Source organism: Eptatretus burgeri, chromosome 3 (genome assembly GCF_056783735.1).
Source record: "Eptatretus burgeri isolate ZD-2024b chromosome 3, Ebu_testis_v1, whole genome shotgun sequence".
Taxonomy (NCBI): Eukaryota; Metazoa; Chordata; class Myxini; order Myxiniformes; family Myxinidae; genus Eptatretus; species Eptatretus burgeri.
Window position 1 is genome coordinate 35,525,265 of NC_140963.1, and position 20,209 is coordinate 35,545,473.

Consider the following 20,209-nt stretch of genomic DNA (forward strand, 5'->3'; position numbering starts at 1 on the left):
AATGTGTGACACCTCCAGAGGGATTATAAAGTATAGATGGTGATATCATTGTAGTATGGTGAATGTGTGGTAAATAGTATGTCTAGATCTGGGAAGGAAACGTCATGTGCCAAGCATATAGAAATAAAGTTTTGTGAGTGAAGGATGCTTAATGTGGCAGATTACATCCTGACTTAATGATTTAGCAGGGGCTGTCGGCAAGACTGAGAAAGACATGCAAAACTGGTACTGTTGAAAGTAGAAGAAAGTTCAACTCTCCTCAAGTGATGTTAAGTACCTATGGGTATGTTCTCTATGGGATAGACGATGATCCAGTGGAGATCTTGCAAATGAGCGAGCTGAAAGTTACAAGACAAATTTTGAAGTGAAGTTACATGATATCGTACAAATCTCAAGTCTGAACTCTCCAACCAGTCCCATTCCACCAATTCATGGTGGTGCCTTATCACATCTGACTTGCTCAACCTCCATAACTTCCCTCACCTCAAATGGTGTGACTGCAGACTCTGCTTGAGATAAGGCAGAAAGTCTAAGCTCTATTTGACTCCACATTTCGTGTACCCATGCCATCCCATTCTGTCCCCATCTTACCCTGACATCCCCACTGTCTCCTGCACTCTGTGTCATTCTCACCCTGAGACAGTCGAGGAAGTTCTGACCAGCCTTGACTCTGCTGTGGCGACAGGCCACAAGACCATCAGTGCCCATATTCTCAAATCTTGCTCTGCTGTTCTTGCTTTCCCTCTATCTGCCCTATTCAGTCTGTCCTCTTTTAGCTGCCTCAGCTCTGTATGGAAGTCAGCTAACAACACGCATTCACAAGAATGGTGAAAAAAACCTAATAACTGGAGGCTAGTGAGCTTGCTCTCGATTACAGGCAAAAACATGGAATCCATAATTGCTTCTGAGATCGTCTTTCCTGTTTTCAAACAGTCTGATATCTGACCATCATTTTGGATTCCATCCCAGTCATTCAACTCTGGAAAACTTCTGCTCCTCTCTCAGCCATGGTTAGATGCCCTCAATTTCAACCAAGAGGCTTGGACCGTCTCACTGGACATAACTGGGCAATCTACATTATTTGCATCCAACTTTGCCTGCCAAGCTCTCTGCCTGAGGCATTCAAGGCTGTCTTCATGCATCGATTTCTGACTTCCTCCACTCACCCAGTGAACATGTTGCCATCACTGATTGGAACCCTTTCCACTTTTCCCCAGTGGAGGTTGGAGTTCCTCAAGGTAGTGTTTTGGTCCCAGTCTTGTTCCTCATTTATATAAATGGCATCTCTGATGCTCTGGAAAACCCTCTCTTCCTTTTTCCAGATTAATGCACACTGTGTCTTAGGGTACCCACCCATCTGCTTGGCAGATTGCAGCTACTTCTCTCTCTGCTGATCTGCAAATGAGTAGACCCTGTTCTGATAAATGGAACATGTCCTTCAATCCTGGTAAATAAAATTGTCACACCCTATCGCTCCGGAAGGATCGTTAAACATACCCACCGATATATTTCCTTGCTCATCCATTGGAAAAGGTTCAGTCTCTTCAACTCTAAGGCCTCATCACCAACCATGACGTTTCTTGGGCTGACCACATAGAAAAGTTGGCTTCCAAATACAGCCTCAGACAAGGCATTCTCCATTGATCCAAGTCTTTCCTCAGGAAAACAGAACTATCACAGTCTACAAGGCCTTTGTTTGTAGCACAATGGAGTACTACTCTTCGCTAATGGCCGTCACCCCAGAATCACATCCATTTCCACTGTATTCTGTGGAATCTAAAGCTCTCAAAATTAATGGAACCTCCTATGATCAAGCCGATGCACAAGTTCTGGATGTAAAAATTGAAATTCAAATAACTAATGTGGTCATCATTAGTTAGATATTGTTATTTTGTGGGGTAGATGGAGGAATTTCATAGTAAAGGTAGGATTGTATCGTGTAGCATGGTCCTTGGACAGGTAGGAGACAGCTCAATGTAAATAAGGAGGGAAACTGAGCTTTAGATTGTTACTTGTCACCACACAGGGGGTAGTGTTGTGTTAACTCGGTAGGGTTTTAGACTTATTTCTCCCAGTATGTGATTGCCCTGTGACATTTTCCTATGTTTTTACATTTAGAAGGCAGGCTTTAAATAGGGACCACATTCTTACAACAACAACAACAACAACAACAACAACAACAACAGAACCAAACATTTCCGAGCAGGCAAAAACCACACCTTCCAAGCTTCGTACCGGCAGGCCACGCCTGCGAGGGTTAGGATTAGTCATGACTGGATAATTAGGAAATTGCGACATGGGTAACTAGGATGGGAATGGGCAAGAGTGACCCAATGGCCAGTAAATGGATCGGTTTGGAAACCAGAATTGTCTTGTTGTGTTGGTGTTTGTTATGTGTCAATAATTGAGTTGTGTTTGGAGAATGAATGTGGATTATAACATGTATGCAGGCCATGGCAGTGTAGGAACATCATCACATTTTTTTGCATTACAATGTTTGAGAATTGAATGGCAGCGAGGGAGGGAATGACATTAATTTGTGTGGGTGGTGAAGGTGTGTGGGTCTGCAGGAATGGATCAAGCTCTGTAGGAGCAGTGACTGCAGCCCCCCCCCCCCCGAGGTAATTTGTCCCTGGCAGTCAATGGGGTCTGGAAATGGGGACCCATCAGAAGGGGGTCTGGTTGGGCGACCAACGGTAGGGAGATCCTTGGTGACCCAGGAGAGGTCGAGAGAGCCTGGGTGGTGCAGAGACCCTGCCCAATGGAATGATTCCGGAGGGGAGGTCTGGTTGGGCGACTAACGGTAGGGAGATCCTTGGTGACCCAGGAGAGGCCGAGAGAGCCTGGATGGTGCGGAAACCCTCCCCAGTACAGCAAAGAAGCTGTTTGGCCTTCAGGGACTGAATCATTGAAGGGGGGGAGGGGGTGAAGAAGTCATAAGTCGGGTGACTTGTTTTTGGACTGTGGGCACCACAACCGGAAGAGCCTCTGCAATGTTGGTTGTACGATACCTCCCCGCTGCTTCATTGAGGATCACACATGTGTGTAATAACACTTAAGCCATGGTCTTGCAGGGTTGGAATGAATGATTGATTCTTGGGTTTGTGTGAAAGTGTGGGAGAAGATCCACCTGATCTATATCAATAACCTGTCCCAGAAGGGCAGGGCCCATGGAAATTGATTAGTTAAATTGAGATGGCTCCACAGGTAATGATGGGTATTGTGGCATCCACCAGGGAAACGCAGTCTTTAGAAGGGGGTTAGAAGCAAGGCAAGCTTTAAATAGCTGTCCCTCTCTGGAATGGGAAGGGTGATCGCCAAGCCCGCAACAACTACCGAGGGGTGACGCAAGGTCTTTGCTCAGATAATTATTGATAGGGTTGCCACCATCTGCTTGAGCTTGAGTTCCTCAGGGTTGTGTACTGGCCCCCATGCTTTTCAGCACTTGAATGGACTGGATTCTGGGGAGGATTTCGGAGAGATCAAGCTGCGGTGCATCATTTGGGAATTTCAAGATCTGTGACCTTGATTTCACAGAAGATGCAGTCATCTTTGTGGAGACTTTAGATATCCTTTTGGGGGCCCTCGATGTGCTAAATGAAAAGTTGGAGCCGCTGGGATTTTGGGTTTCCTGAGTCAAAACTAAGATCCAGGCTTTCACTGACATCTATGATGCTGCTATCTTGTCTGTACCTGTTTGTGGTGAGGATATTGAGGTCACAGAGAGATTCACTTACCTTGGCAGTGATATTCATGTCTCTGCTGGCTGTGAGTCAGAGGTCAACAGACGTCTGGATCAGGTCTGGGGGGTCATGGATTCACTGGTTCATGAGGTGTGGCACTACCGGTACCTATGTGGGAGGACGAAAGTCCGAGTCTTCAGGCCCTTGGTGCTTCCAGTCTTGCTCTATGGATGTGAGACTTGGACTCTGACCGGGGATCTGAGACGGAGCTTTAATTCCTTTGGTACCAGGTCTCTTCGGAGAATCCTTTGGTATCGCTGGTCGGACTTTGTGTCCAACGAGCGGTTGCTGAAAGAGACTCAAATGAGATTTGTTACCTGCATAGTCCGTGAGCGTCAGCTGCGGCTGTATGGACATGTGACTCGTTTTCCTGACGCTGATTCTGCTCACCAGATTCTCTCAGTGAGGGAGTCTCGTGAGTGGAGGAGGCCAATGGGCCGACCACGTGCCTCGTGGTTGCAGCAGGATGATTGGCATCTCAAGGAGATGGGGATGGGCCCGGCATCTGCCTGAGGGATGGTAAATGTAAAAAAAAAAATGAAGAAATAATAAAAAACATGATATTTGCAAAATCCAAAATTTTACCATAAAAATAAATGTCAGTTGAATTCAGTTGAAAAGGAATGAAGGCCGCCTAAAGCTGATGGGTATGAAGAAGACAACGGATGAGATCAGGCAGGGCAGACTGCGATGGTATAGACACGTGGTAAGAAGAGAGGAGGACCACTGGCTGACAGAGGGATGGAGGTTTGAGGTAGAGGGTCCGAGACCACGAGGCAGGCCACAGAAGAGTTGGGATGAGATGGTGGCGGAGGACCACGGGCTGTCTGTCATGATCTGGGAGCTAACAGCGATTTGTATTACATGTCGAGTACAAAAGGTTTGAGAGGTAAACTCATCAGATGGTGGGATGGGGACCTCCTCATGACCATTCTTAAGTTTTCCAATTGGTGCATTAAGTAGGGGGCACTGCTTGAAGTCCACCCCAAAGTCAGTTTAAATTACATTTTTGAGTACATTGATCAAACTGGTGCCAAAAGTTTCATTTTGGCACTGTGATTACAGATGTGCCATTCCAAAGAGACTAATTTGGTGCAAACCACATTTAAGAATGGCCTACATAGGGCGCTACTTTCACATTTAAATCACATTAATGAAACTTTGTGGAAATATTCTTTGCACCTTCCTGATGAAGGATCAGTAGTTCTTAAGTGTCGAGATTGGTGCAAAACCCATTTTAGAAGCATCAATGTCTGGAGTTAAGGAGAGTGCAAACACCAGCTGAAATGAGTGTCGGTATGAGAAGTTCATGAAGACATACGGACCAAAGGGAGATGGAAAAAACCAACTCGCCAATTTGAGGGGCATGGATGCAAGTGGACTACCACCTTGCGAAGATGAGCTCAATACTCACATTAAGCGTGCTTCCTTTGTTGTGGGCAAGAGCAGATCAAAATCATACAGAGCAGCATCCCACTGAAGAAAATGGCTGGCAGTTAGTTGATGACCATTACAAACCGGTTTGGTTCGAAGAGGAGCAACTTCCCAAAAGCCTTATCCCAGAGACAGAGGAATTAGAAGCAATGGACAAGGAAGAGGAGGATGACATGGAAATTGCATCTTCAGATGAAGATGACAGTTCTGATGAGGATGACTAGAATCTTGTAACAGACAGACAGGCTGAAACCATAATTATACCAATACTAATAAATACTAGTGAACTCATGATTATTGACATATTTACAGTATAGGAATATAACTTTTGCCTAACACTATGTGTGTGACTCATCAGCAGTTTTGATGTTTTGTCTTGTAAGTTTTAGCAATAGATTGATATCATTTTAAAATTTAGCATGATATGGATATGGATATCAAAAGGTAGTCATAGTTGACACATGACAAAAGTTTGGTTTCCAAAGAGCATAACCACTTGAACATTGGCATGTTAGTGTCCTGTTGCAACATATAACTAAATACAAATGTTTTACCACTATAGCTACTTTGTGGATGCCCTCTTGCCAAAAGCGTGAAACATTAGACGAGAAAAACTGTTTAATTTTTCAGGATTCTTGATGCTTGTTCCATATGCACTGAATGTGTTGGAAAAATGCCAGGTCCAATGACTTTTACTGATCACTGATGCTCCTTTTATATATCGATGCCAGATCTACATATCACACTTGATTTTATCATCAAAATATATGTCGTTAATAGAAAAGTTAAATTGATAGTTTCTTTGTTCTTCTATTCTATCAGTCAAATTTTAAGGCATTCTATATGTCTTAAATCTTTCATGTCTTGAAAGTATACATGTTTATATCATGTTACCACAGAACATAAATAGGATTTCAACCATAATTTACCATAATTTTCTTTAAATTCAGAATGTAATGCAAAATTTGATATCTGATAGAATCTTACACATTTTCCTGGTTTAATTACAAGGAACAATATAAATATTTGATATGAAATGATCTTTGTTTCACCACGACTTGCTCTCTATTGATCTTAATTTCCTGGAAACAGGTATTTGCCTGTGCCCCTTCTTAAATGGGTTTTGCACCAAAAGGGTCACTTAAGAACTACTGATCCTTCATTAGAAAGGTCAACCAAATATTTCCACAACGTTTCATTGATGTACTTGAGGTGTGTTTTAAATGTGCTAAAAATAGCGCCCTCTTTAGGTGCTTCCTTAAATGGGTTTTGCAACAAACTCGACACTTAAGAATGACTGATCCTTCATCGGAAAGGTCTACAGAATATTTTCATGAAGTTTCATTAATGTACTCAAAATGTGATTTAAAATGACTTTGGGAGGAACTTCAAGCAGTGCCCCCTACTTAATGCACCAAGTGGAAAACTTAAGAATGGTCATTCGGAGGTCCCCATCCTAGCATCTGATGAGTTTAGCTCTCAAATCTTTTGTACTTAAGATGTAATACAAATCTCTGTTAGGTCCCAGATCATCAGATCTCACCAACGTGGATGTTCGGAATCGGGCCGAGTGGAATAAGTCCATTAAGGGAAAACAATGTCCCACCCCAGAGTGTGGGAACAATGGATGCTAAATGGATATGATATGATGATGATGATAAGACACTTAAGACACTGTCCACTCCTGAAACTTTTACACACTTTAGACTGCTTAAACCCCTTGACCCTTTGACCTTTTAGACCCTAGATCCCTTAAAACTCCTTAAACCCGATAGACCCCTTATTTGTTTCGACCCCTTATAATTATAGACCCCTTATAAAAAACTAACAGCTTTTTTTTAAAAGTGATTCTTCACCATTGAGTGATGGGCCAAAAACGATACAAGGTAAGGTACGATATCTCAAAGTTATGCATGGATTCGGATGAAACTTGGTGGACAGGTTGGTTGTGTGACAAGGACCAATTCATTATATTTTGGTGGAAATCCAGATCCAGATACTATTCTTTTTTGAGTGATTCTTCAAAATTGAGAGATCAGGCCAAAAACGATTATAGAGGATGAAATTTCATAAAGTTGTGGATTGGTTTTGACTGTTATGTTTGTGGGGCAGATGGAGGAATTTCATAGCAAACCTAGGATTGTATAGGGCAGCATGGTCCGTGGACAGGTAGGAGACATTTTCATGGAACTTAAGTATGGGAACTGTCAGCTTAAGTTGTCACATGTCACCACATGGGGGGTGGTGCTGTGTTAATTAGGTAGGGAGTAAGGCAAATTTCTCCCAGTAAGTCATGTTTTTTCATTTACAAGACCGGAGATAAAAAGGAATCACGTCCTGAAAAGAACAACAACCAAGCCAACCAAGCATGCCAAGCAGGTGAAAACCCCACCTCCAGGAATGACGAGCAAACCACACCCCTGGGGTGGATGATGGATGGGCGTGATGTCAATGTCCGGGGGAGAAGAGAGTGTGAGGTACAGATTGGAGGAAAAAAGGATCTAGCTGGCTGGCTTCCCCTCGACACTGTGAAGAAGGCTGCACGATTCTCGTGTTCATGCTAAGGTGAATTTCCACACATGATGGAGCAAGACTCGAGCCATTGACTGTTCGGCTGGGTCGTGTGAGATCGTGCTTCAGAGCCTCGTGTTGTGCCATCGGGGAAGAAGGCGGCACCATTTTGCAGAGGAGCGGCATCGGCAAGTGTGATCGTGAAAAGAAGCTGCACAGCGGTTTCTGAGCCCTGGTGTTGAATATCACCACCCAAATTGTCTCCTGTACGCTGCCCACCCAGAGAGCGGCTTGGCGCCATTTTGCGGTTTCCTGCGCAGGACGATGCGGATGTGGGTTTGAGAAAAGATCACTTCTGGACCCGAAGCTAAGTGCCAGAATAAAGGAGGGATTTTTCTTTTGTTTTATCTTTTCCCCTTGTCAGTTTTTATAACTGTGTGTGAAGGCACCTCAAATAGGAATTTCGGTTACCTCATGTTTCATTACCTCATGCTTTGATTTATTTTCATTATTACGCTTTGATTTATCCCTATTATGATTACTTGATCTATGCCCATTGAACCCCTGTTTATGAAGATTGCTTGTGTCTGTCTATTCGTTGTGGGTTCGAGTATAAACCCGTGTTCCCCCGTATGCGACACATCCTTGCCACCCTCCATCCCACATGCACCATTAATCTCCGAGGAACTCGGCTGTTTTCCTCCAAGGGAAATCGTTTGGCTATTCGTCCAGTTCGGTCTTAACTGGTGTGAATACGACAGTATTTTCCTCATAACCCCAATACAAAATCATTCCATTTTGGTGAGGATACAGATCCGGATACTATAATATAACTTTTTAGTGATTCTTTACAATTGAGACATTGTTGCAAAAACGATATACAACACAATATCTCAAAAAGTTATTGACAGATGCAGATGAAACTTGGTGGACATTTTAGGTATGTGACAAGGACTAATCGTTTTGCTTTTGGTGAAGATCCGGATACTATAATTTTTTTAAAAGTGATTCTTCATCATTGAGTGATGGGGCCAAAAACGATAAACAGTATAGTACAAGTCTGGAGACGGCAATGGTTCACGAGCGGTATTTGACGATGTAGATTGTTTCAGAAGTCAAGGATGAGACAATGTGATAATTTTGACCAAGATATAAAAATTATCAACATGATGTGGTACGAGTGACAGGTTATTAGCAGCAAAATGTCGAAAACCCGGTTTCGTTCAACAACTTTCAAAATTTGACCTTTGCATAACCTTTAAAGGTCACAAAACAATGTTGTGGACATTAAAATAAGGAAACAGGATACATGCTATAGCTTATTGGAGTTAGTTCGTCGAAGGTCGAAAACCCGGTTCGATTCCCACAACTTTGAAAATGTGACCTTTGTGAACTTTAAAGGACAAAGGTCAAGAGTAGGGTGAATATACTGATTCTGGCTCACTTTTCCCAATGTAAACGAATGGGGGATTTTCAGCGATTCATTTTTTTTTCCCCTAAAAAGTAATCCCCCTTTTTATCCCAAGGTATATTTATTTGTCTCCCCTTTTAACCGAGGGACACTTTTTTTCAAATAACCAATGCAATAAGATAAAGATTTGTTTAAGTATGAAAGTAGTAATGTGATTTGTTAAAGGTGATTCAAAAGAAATATCTGAAACATGTAAGCCGAGGGACACTCTTTTTTCAAATAACCAATGCATATTGTTTAGCTCACTCATTGAACCGATAAAGATTTGTTCATTCTCAAATTCCTTCAATCGTTTAATTTTCTTTGCACAATAATCCCCATCTAAAATATTTAAAAACAAAACATTTGAATTTTTATATTTTTTAAGATACCCCTTTTGTGCCATTACAAAATGATAAACTTCTCTTAATGCTCTTGGTTGACCACCTCCTGAGCCACATGATATTTTTTGTTAAACCACGCCCACTTTTCTTAAGCCCCACCCACTTTTACCAAGCCCCGCCCACTTTTAAATGAAATTTTTATAAGCCCCTTCCACTTTCCATGAGCTATTACATAAGCCACGCCCACTTTTCCTAAGCCCCGCCCATTTTTGCTAAGCCCCACCTCCTCTAACATCATTTCCAGTTCATCTCTGACTCACAAAGAAATCACGAGAAAATTTTAGAATGTTATGATTTTGAAAAATTTGCCTTGGCTTGCCCAGGGAAATCCAAAGGAAACCACACCCACCAGTCTTTCCCTATAAAAGCCTCAAGCCCAGGCTTTATTTTAAACATTTTTTTGCTGGCAATGGTGTGCTGTGTGCTTGCCTGGAGATCGACGACTTGTATGGAACTAAACCTTCAAGTTGATGAACTGGATTCAAACCTCTTATCCATTGAGGTAAGATTTTATTTTCCTATTTTCAAAGTTTAATTGAAGCATCGACTCATTTAATAATTAAATAACTTAATTAAATACATTATTATTTTCTCTCAAAGGAAATTGTATCTGAAAATACCGATTTTGCCACAACTTGGGGCGAAATTGTTGGCTTGGTTGAAGACCTTGTGAGCGACCAAGACCCACAGAACAAGCTAGGCCTTGAGTGGGATGACTTTGGGGTTCCTTGGAGATCGATTACTTGTATGGAACTAAACCTTCAAGTTGATGAACTGGATTCAAACCTCTTATCTGTTGAGGTAAGATTTTATTTTCCTATTTTCAAAGTTTGAATGAAGCATACTCATTTTATAATTAAATCACTTAATTAATACATTATTATTTTCTCTCACAGGAAATTGTATCTGAAATACGAAATGAAAATACTGCTTTTGCTACAACTTGGGGCGAAATTGTTGGCTTGGTTGAAGACCTTATGAGCGACCAAGACCCACAGAACGAGTTCGTCCTTGATGACCCAACCAAAGAGTTATACCTTGGAGACCAGCAAAATCCTGAAAAAGAGTTTTGCAACAATAGTACTACTTGTGAGTTATCAAGACAATACCCCCTGAACAAGTTATACTTTGATGAGCCAGAACACAAGTTTTACCTTGGAGACTCACAAATTTCAGACATTTTGAAAAATGGAGTTTTCCTTGATGATCCACAGTTATACTATGTGAGATCTATCACTGAAACCCATAAAAATTGGAAAAATGGAGTTTTCCTTGATGATCCACAGTTATACTATGTGAGATCTATCACTGAAACCCATCAAAATTGGAAAAATGGAGATTTCCTTGATGATCCACAGTTATACTATGTGAGATCTATCACCGAAACCCACAATATTTCTGGAAATTGTGATTCTACCTTGGAGTCTTGGATAGATGGTTATATTTTTGGAGACTTGAAATGTGGGTTGTGGCTTGATAACTCACAATGTGATACGTATCTTGGAAATTCAACATGAATGTGGTTATACCTTGGAGACTTGGAAAGTTGGGTTTATTTTGGAGACTTGAAATGCTACCACTCTTTGTGATCGAAACCTATCAAGAAAGTTCTTACTCCCCCTTTCTACGTCATCAAACCTGAAAGCCTTAAAAGACAGAATTGGAAGAAGAGAAAAAAACATAAAAAATATATATAGGTGGAAATCTCATTTTGAAAAAGACATTGTGTTGGGCGAGGGTTGGGGTTGAGATTTTGAATGTGAGGGTTGGGGCGCGCACACACACACACACACACACACACACACACACACACACACACACACACACACACACACACACACACACACACACACACACACACACACACACACACACCAAACAAAAGTTAAGCCTTGACTATTCAGTTGAGGATTCTGTGTTTGGGGTTCACAGATCTAAGAACGTCCCCCTTGACACACATTATATACTATTATACACCTCGGACTTGGCCCTCGAGTGTCCACAACGGTGTATAGTAGGAGGGAGTGAAGCACCAACCCATTGCTCCCATTGCACACACACACCAACAAACAAAAGTTAAGCCTTGACTATTCAGTTGAGGATTCTGGGTTTGGGGTTCACAGATCTAAGAACGTCCCCCTTGACACACATTATATACTGTTATACACCTCGGACTTGGCCCTCGAGTGTCCACAACGGTGTATAGTAGGAGGGAGAGAAGGACCAACCCATTGCTCCCATGGGTATTATCTGCTTAGTTTTGTCTTTTGTAATTCCTGTGAATAAAATGAACCTAAAATCTCTTCCCCTTCTAAATCATATATCTTTAAGTCCAAGGAACCATACCTATTGCATAAACAATTTTAAAAAATTTGTTCGTCCATCGTTTAATATAACCTTTTTCAAAATGAGATTTCCACCTATATATTCTTACGATATCACCAACTTTGAACTTAGGTTTTCTGATGTTAATCTCTTTTTCATATTTTAATTTTGTAAATGTTTCTGATGGTTTCATATTCGTTGACGTGTGAATCGTGTCATTATACTTATCCACAATATCCTGAATAAAAGATGACCATTGTTGTGAACCGAGTTCTGTGAATTTTTTATATAGTCTCTCTTTTAAGGTACGATCAAAACGTTCAACAACAACGGCCTTCCCTTCATTAAAGGTACTGTATAATGTAATACTGTTATTTTTTAGAAAATTCATAAATGTCTTATTATAAAACTCTCAACCCTCATCAGTCCACAATTTTTTAGGTTTTCTCTTACTTTTATTAAATATCTGTTGAAAGGCTAATATAAGAGTATTACCTGTTTTGTTTTTTAAAGGGACAACCCATGCGTATCTCCTCCTCAAATCAATAACGGTTAAAGCATACTTGTACCCCTTATCATTATTGAGTTCAATCAAATCAGCAGACCAGATATAATCAACGTCCTTGGAATAAACCTTCCTTCGATGAAACTTTGTGAATATTGGTTTATGTAATTCATCAGCTAATTGCTCTTCAGTCTTAATGACATCATTAGAGCCGAGAAGTTTTTTGAATTTCCAAGTCCAAGTTTCAATTTAGCACTGATCATCTTCATGATGAACCGATCAACTTTTTCTCTCAAGGTTGGATTTTGTATCAGAGACAAATTATACAACATTTCTCTATCGGCTTCATGCTTTTCTTCCAAAGTTGTGGTATTCCCATAATCAATATCATGTCTCGTGCACACTTCATCAACTCTATTGATGGGTTTACTCCATGATTTAGGATTGTCTGTCTCATCTAATCTTTTATCCAAGTTTGTGCCTGGACCACAGAAAGAATACCCTGGGAGATGTAATTCCCCTGGTATTCCAGTAGTTGTAAATTTACTTCCTGATAAAAACTTTTGTATATCTCCTCTCAGTTTGTGTTTGGAGATAAATTGATTTTTTTTTGAACCACACACCGAACATATACCTTTTTGTATAACCCTTTTATTTCAACTTTTAATATATGAAATATTTTTAGTATTAGTTTTCTTTTTACATTTGAGACAACTCATTTATGAGAAAAATTCCTGCAGAGTGCAAAAACCTTTTTAGTTTCCAACATGCACATTTGAATCTTAATTTTTAAAGCATAAAGAATCCTTAGAAATGCCCTCACTCTCTCCTCCATTTATTTAAGAAAAAAATGAAAAACTTGAATTAAAATGAACATCTTGTCGATGTGAATAGTCTTGTCGAAAATATTGCAAATAGACTTGTCAATTCTTTGTTTTCCTCCTCGGTGGGTTGAGTTATTTTCTGCAATACCCCCAATCTTTTTTTAATCTCACTGGTTTCCATATTTTGATATTTATTCATTCTCTCTCTTTCCTCCCTCTCTCTCTCTCTTCTCTCTTTCCTCCCTCTCTCTCTCTTCTCTATCTTCTCTCTTTCCTCCTTCCCTCTCTTCTTCAACTCCTTCCTCATCCCGTACTATCCTTGAATCACTTACACCCCATAGAATATCATACATATATTCATCAGGATTTCTTGTTAATCCTATATCCAAAATAAATTTTTTTACAACAGGAAACCAATAAAATTTATTCTGGATTTCTAAAAGAGCCTTACTTTTTCTTAACTTAATAATTTTTTCATTATTTAACATTTTAGTTAATTCCAAAGTTGTCGGTTTATCAACAACAGCATAAAGCCAATCTTTTATTGAAAATACATCATTCTTATGTTGTAGAACATATTTATTAAAATACCGAATACCCTTTTCTTGAAGGTATGCTTGGACACAGAAATGATAATTTTCTTGAAGCCTTCTTGCTGTCATTTATGTATTAGAAATATATGTTAGAATAATATTATGGCACGAAACACCTCCCCATCTTCCCATAGTTAAATCATTTTGTATTTCCTTACTTATTATATATAATCCTGTTTTTTCTGTTTTCCTGATATAAACTTGGGCAAAACCATTATTATATTTACCCTTATTAAATTCTTTTATTTGTTGTTTACTAATCGTGGCTCCACAAAACTCATTCTCTATACCAAGTGGATAATATTCTTCCTTACGAGACTGATTTAATTGTTCCAGGTCTTCAAGGTCAATTTTAAATGACCAATTATACCCAAAATCATTCATATCATACCCCCATTGTTCTATTCTCATACAACCGATACGCCCTTCTTTATAAAAATTTATTTTAATTCGAACTGTGAATTCTGTATGACCTGGAGATAAAATCAACACTTCTGTATCTTTGGAATACACGGCCGTTTTATTTAAGGATATATATTGTGATAAATCGCTTAATCTCACCAAGTCATTCGCGTCAGTCGGGCTTGGATAATTTTTTAATTTATAAGCATTTTTCATATTAATATTTTTGGTTATATTATATTCATGTCGTTCAGCCTGTGCCTTTGTGTAATAATTTGAGAAATCAATATCCAGTTCTTGGGACACACCAAAGATGGAACCATCTTTACCAACATGTCATTTATATTAGATTAAAAATAACGTCATAAAATTTCTTATTTTTGTTGAGTTGAAATAACACATACAAACATAATTGACCACAACACTTGGAATTTAATTCTTGGAGTTGAAATGTTTGATAAACACCATTCTGTAAGTATTTTATGACTTCAACAGGTGGTGGAAGACCAAAACTTTCAAAATAATATTTGTCTTGACTATTAAAAATACAAACCCAATGAGAACGTTCCCATTATTATCTTCGAAGTTCATAATAATATTCTTTGTATGTTTAGGTACATTTGTTAATTCATCTCTCATACAAATAACCACATTATGAATTTTTAATTTCTTACAATATTTGACAAGTTGTAAATTTGATGTATTCTTTCCAAATTCTTTAAACCACTCATCAATGCTTATTTATTTATTAGAAAGATATAATCCATTACCTCTTTTAGTTAATTTTGCACCTGCTTGTGCGATAGAAGAAAGCATATCTCCAACTAACAATCTCGCTTTATCAGGCAGACCTTCAAGTTTTTCAGCAAAATCTACAATTACACCACTTCCACTAATTTGTTTCTCCAACTCTTTGTTATGTCTTTCCAATTATTTTTGAGCCTGGATTGAGCCTTCCTTTCATTGGCAGTTTTCACCGCTGTTGAAATACCACCCGTCAATGCTCCAACCGCACTTAAACTAGCAAATAAAGGAATTAGAAATGGGAGAAATCCTCCACTCGTCTCTCTTATTGAATATTTTTTCAACATTGGTTTTGTCATTTTAATTTTAAGTGAGCCAGTATCATTCAAGATTTTAACCTGTTCTCTTGTGAGCAAAACATCAATTCTTACTGCTCCTTTTCTCTGAATTGTATAAACGTTAATCGTGCAAGGCTTTTGATTTTGAACACAAGATGATAGTTTATGAAGATTGATTTGATTCACATATATCCCACTTGGTATTTTGCCACTCATTTATTTCACAAAAAATTATGTGAGACTAAACATAACATCATTATCTGTATTAATCTGCAATTCTGTTTCTTCCAAAAGCAAACAATATGTATCAACTTCTGCACTCTCTCCTCTTTCAATGTATAGGGAAGTATCCACTCCAGTTGGTATTTTGGCCCAGTCCAGTTGGCCCAGTCGATTAGACTTCATAGTTTCCTTTTGAGCGCTCAGGTCAAACGCATATATTGTATACAAACTTTGAAATGCTGTCATATCCAAAATAGGTTCTTTATTTCCATGACTTTCATACAACTTTTGGTAAGACTTGCATGCTTCAGCAAAATCATTTTTTTCCCAATTAATTTCCAATGTATCTCGTGGATAAAATGTTCCATCTAGAGAAACGCGAAGTTGTTTCACCTTGGCAGTATCACTCAATGCATTATTCTTATCAGTCGCAGCATCACCATCTGGCTTTTTAAAAACGATCCACAGATATCGTGGATTTCCTTCCAGAACACCCAAATTCCACGTGTAAGTGGTTTGGTTGAGTTTAACGTGTTGACATCTTCTTTTGAGGTATGATACACTGAGTGGTTTCTTTGAGTTGAGTCTTCTATTCAACATATCTTCTGTTTTAAGATTCGGAGTATATTCACTAATATACCAACTCATTTCATCAATTACAAATTTATTCTGCTCACCAAAAGCACTCCCAACACCAAAAAGCAATCTATTTTCATTATCATTCCTTTGGAGTTGAAATCGAATTTTAAGACCATAGAGAACTTTATCATGATCACAAAATCCAAATATACCTTTAAGAGGAACTGCCACAGTAAAACTATGAACTGCTTTTGTATCATCATTATACGCTCCTTTCCTTTGAGTATATCCAGGGTCTATGGTCATTCCCGTTGACATATCAGGAAAAAAACCTTCGACAGACCCCTTTCCCATTCTATCACTGAATGTATAGTGTAAATTTCATCATTTCAGATACAGCAGAGACATAATCAACCGCTTCAACTTCTTGTGTTCCAATGTAAAAATGCACACTATCAAATATTTTCCAGAAGACATAATTTACGAGTGTAGCATTTGTGTTATTCCCAGCCTTAGTGAATTTAAATTTACACAACAAAAAACTTTCGGATAGATTCAAATAGGTTTGTTGATTATTTATTTCAAAACTTTTTATACCATTTGCATTCCAGTCTGTTCCAGTTATTGCATTTACCTTGAAGTGATCTTCTTTTTTAGTGGAGTTTGAGATAAAAATAGTATCATCCAAATCATAGATACTATCAATTGCTTCCATACTTGTATTTATTTAGGAAAAAAGATGTTAAAACTTTTGAAACCCTGATCCAAGTATTCGAATTATTTTCTGTCGTTCTTGGGGGGACGTTCTTGCCTTTCTTAATTTCTTTAATTGCTTGTAATTTGAGATTCCTTCTGGGCATCTTTAATGCTCTTAACAGCACCTGCTACATTTCCCACAGCAGAAGCAGTTGAACCAATTAGGTCTTTATGTTTAAGAATAGTTGAACCAATACCCATTAGAGTATCAATTATCCCATCTCCTTTAAATTGATGTCCAACACCCCTTTGTCTCTTCGGTTTATAGTATCCTCAACCAAGATACATACCTTCACCCTTGTAGTATGGGGAAAGGAACATCCCTTCCCCTGTAATTATTTTAAATTTTCCCAACTCGTGTTTCCTCACAATAACCATCGTATTTATTTATTGGAAAACTTCACGTAGGTGAATTCTGATGGATATAACTTTCCCATTAAAAGAAATCATGCAATTATCTTGGTCGGTTATCCTAAAATTTACTCTGTGTATGTTTTTTCCTGACACAGGGAGATAAACCAAATTTTTGGGTTCCATATTGAATTTAAAACTAATTGGGGTTGAGTATGCACTGAATGAAAATATTGTATTTGTTTTTATTCCATCATTATAAGCACCATCAATCAAATCACAGTGAATTAATACCGAGTTTATTCCTGAGAATATTCAAATGACATCACTGTAGAACGTCCCATTAGTTTCAATCTTTTTTGAGGAGAAACCCAATAACTCTCTAAATGAATTATCAATTGTGAAATCAACCTTGTAATTATTTTTAACTTTAATCGTTGATTTTGAAGTATGTTTTTGAATGTCTATAACAATATTTTTTGGTTCATCACCCTGTTCTTTCATAAGATGAGCAATTTCGGAAGATATTTGAGAAATCTCATATGCTCCGGGTGAGACTGTTATCGTTTTATATCCACTTCCGGGATTATAACTAAACTTGTCATTTTTATCAGTTATATTAAATAAGGTATTATAAGTTTCCATGGACAATAAAGATGCCTCATATTCTTTTGTTGGGTCAAGTTGTAGTGGGTATGGGAATGAAGATGTGTGGTCGCTTGTTGTGAAATTAAAACTCAGGATTGTGCTTCTCATCTTATTTAATGAGATAAAATGTCTTTATATTGAGATTTATTAATTATTTTCATTTTCATCAACTGGTCTAAAATGGCTGATGCTTCATTAAAACAATTATTTCCAGCCTTCTTACTGCCAAACAACAATAATAGTCTCTTAACTAATTGCGATGGGTCCTTTGGAAGAAAATCAACACCTGAACCAAGGATACTTAAAGCCTGAGTAACGTGTTTCTCCTTCTCATTTTTCCTAATTTTACCAGAAATACTAACCCTATAATTAAGAGTGTTCAGCAGATCAATATATACTCTATCATCATTATTTTTCATATCCAATAGTTTATCAATATACTTTGATTCATCCCTCACAGTTGAACCTTGTCTTCCATCTTTTGTGAGAAGAAGCATTAATCTCAGAGTTAGTTTAACAGGGGGTTGAGCAGAACCCAAGAACTTTAATTCATCATTAAATATCAATACCATTTCTTGAACAAGATGAAATATTGCTGGTTGTTCTGTTGGAATGAGTCCTGCTTTGGTTTTTGAATCCGCTGAATATTCATTGTTTTGAAGAGCATTCACAATGCAATCAGGGGGTCGATTAATCTCTTCCAGTTGTTGAAATAAACTTTCATCATCATATTCTAATTCTCCTAAATGCTCTAATTCTTCCTCCATCATTTGATCAAAATCATTTAACATTTGAAGTTTTTTAGGAGGATATTCTACTGTGGGAACTGTGGAAACATCTTTCATTTTTTCTTGGGAAGTTTTTAAATGTGGTTTAAAAATTTTTCTCGTTTTCTTTCAAATGCTTCTTCGCCCGTTAGTTTCTGTCTGCGTTTCTTCTTTACGTCTTCCTGTTGTTTTACAACTTTTGAAACCAACTCTTGATGTTCCTTAAATGTTCTTGCTCTTTCTTTCGCATCCATTTATTTATTGGAAAATATCATTTCATGAATTGTAAAGATCAACAGGGAAATTTTCCTTTTCTTCATCATCCAAGTAGATGTGCTCAAATAAATCCTTTTCTTTAAATATTTCATCAAATTCTTTATTAACATTAATACGAGTTGTAATTTCTTCTTCACTAATACTTGCATCTCTGCTTTCATACGTTTGCTTTGAGTTTCTTCATCAACATCAAAACCGAATGATAAAATCTTCACTCCGCTCAGATGTTTAATAATTGTCTCGTTCCTTCTGGATTCGTTTCTAATATCCCAAGACCACCAGATTTTAGTTTCCTGAACTCACTCTTGCAATATGAATATTTTGTTGTACCAAGATAAACCTCCTCAAATATTTGACCTTCATTCCTCAATCGCATATGTTCCTCCACTGAAATATAGTGATAATCTTCACCTTTTACTTCTCCAGGTCTTATTGCTCTAGTTGTTGTTGATACAATGCGTATCACGGGGTGTTTTTTCAGTAAATTTACAATATTCTCATTTGTACTACACAAGAACCTTGATTTATGAAAGTTTTTTTTTCCAGAAGCAGATTTACCCACAAGATTTATAATAATAGTTGTCATTTATATATGTAATTGTTTATAAATCAAAAAATATATCCCTTAATATCTCATCTTGTTTCACAACAATATATTTATATTTTTCAGTCGTGTGCTTCATGTAATCCCTAAATTCCTTTTTACTACATAATGTAGAACAATTATCTCCCCAAAAATTATTTATATCTATTGAATTTAACTTGAATAAAATAAAAGTATTAGCATTGTTTCTGATGGAACGACGAGGAAGTTGAAAGTACGATTGACCAAGATAAATACAATTACAAGAAGAATGTCTCCCTCTTGTGTAGTAGCTGTCCATTACCGTTTGGTTTCTCTTATTAACACAATCATCAAAGATAACGAGGTTCTTTTTTGATTTATCCAAATCTTGGGGAGACGGTATATCATCCGTATTACACTGAACAACAAATTTCCAAATTTTTTTTTTTTACTGGAGATGTGTAAAGTGATTAAGACTAATTTGGGTACGCTGATTTCAAAAATCATAACCGTTTTGCTGTATCACGTCAGGATTTTCAGGAACAGAAATATTCCCATTGCCTAGAAGTCAGGATTTCAATGAAATTTACATATGTCTTTAACATGTCTATTTCGTACAATTGTTGTTAACTTGTGTTATATTTCTTTCTTTCAGATAAAGATGAGTAGGCGTTCCTGTACCAATCATCCTGACAACTTCTGTTATGTCTGTGGTCGGTATACCAAAAAAGATCAACAGCGAAGTATATCTACAGCAGTGAAAATGAAGGCC

At 38.0% G+C, this 20,209-nt stretch overlaps 1 long non-coding RNA gene across 1 annotated transcript in view; it reads right to left on the minus strand.

Moving 5' to 3' along the window:
* Window positions 1-1,630: 1,630 nt before the first annotated feature.
* Window positions 1,631-20,209, minus strand: part of LOC147029681 (uncharacterized) — a 46,269-nt gene continuing 27,690 nt past the window's right edge. Inside the window, exon 4 of the long non-coding RNA XR_015056018.1 lies at window positions 1,631-4,252. This is a non-coding gene — a long non-coding RNA (uncharacterized LOC147029681). The remainder of the gene's footprint in view (window positions 4,253-20,209) is intronic.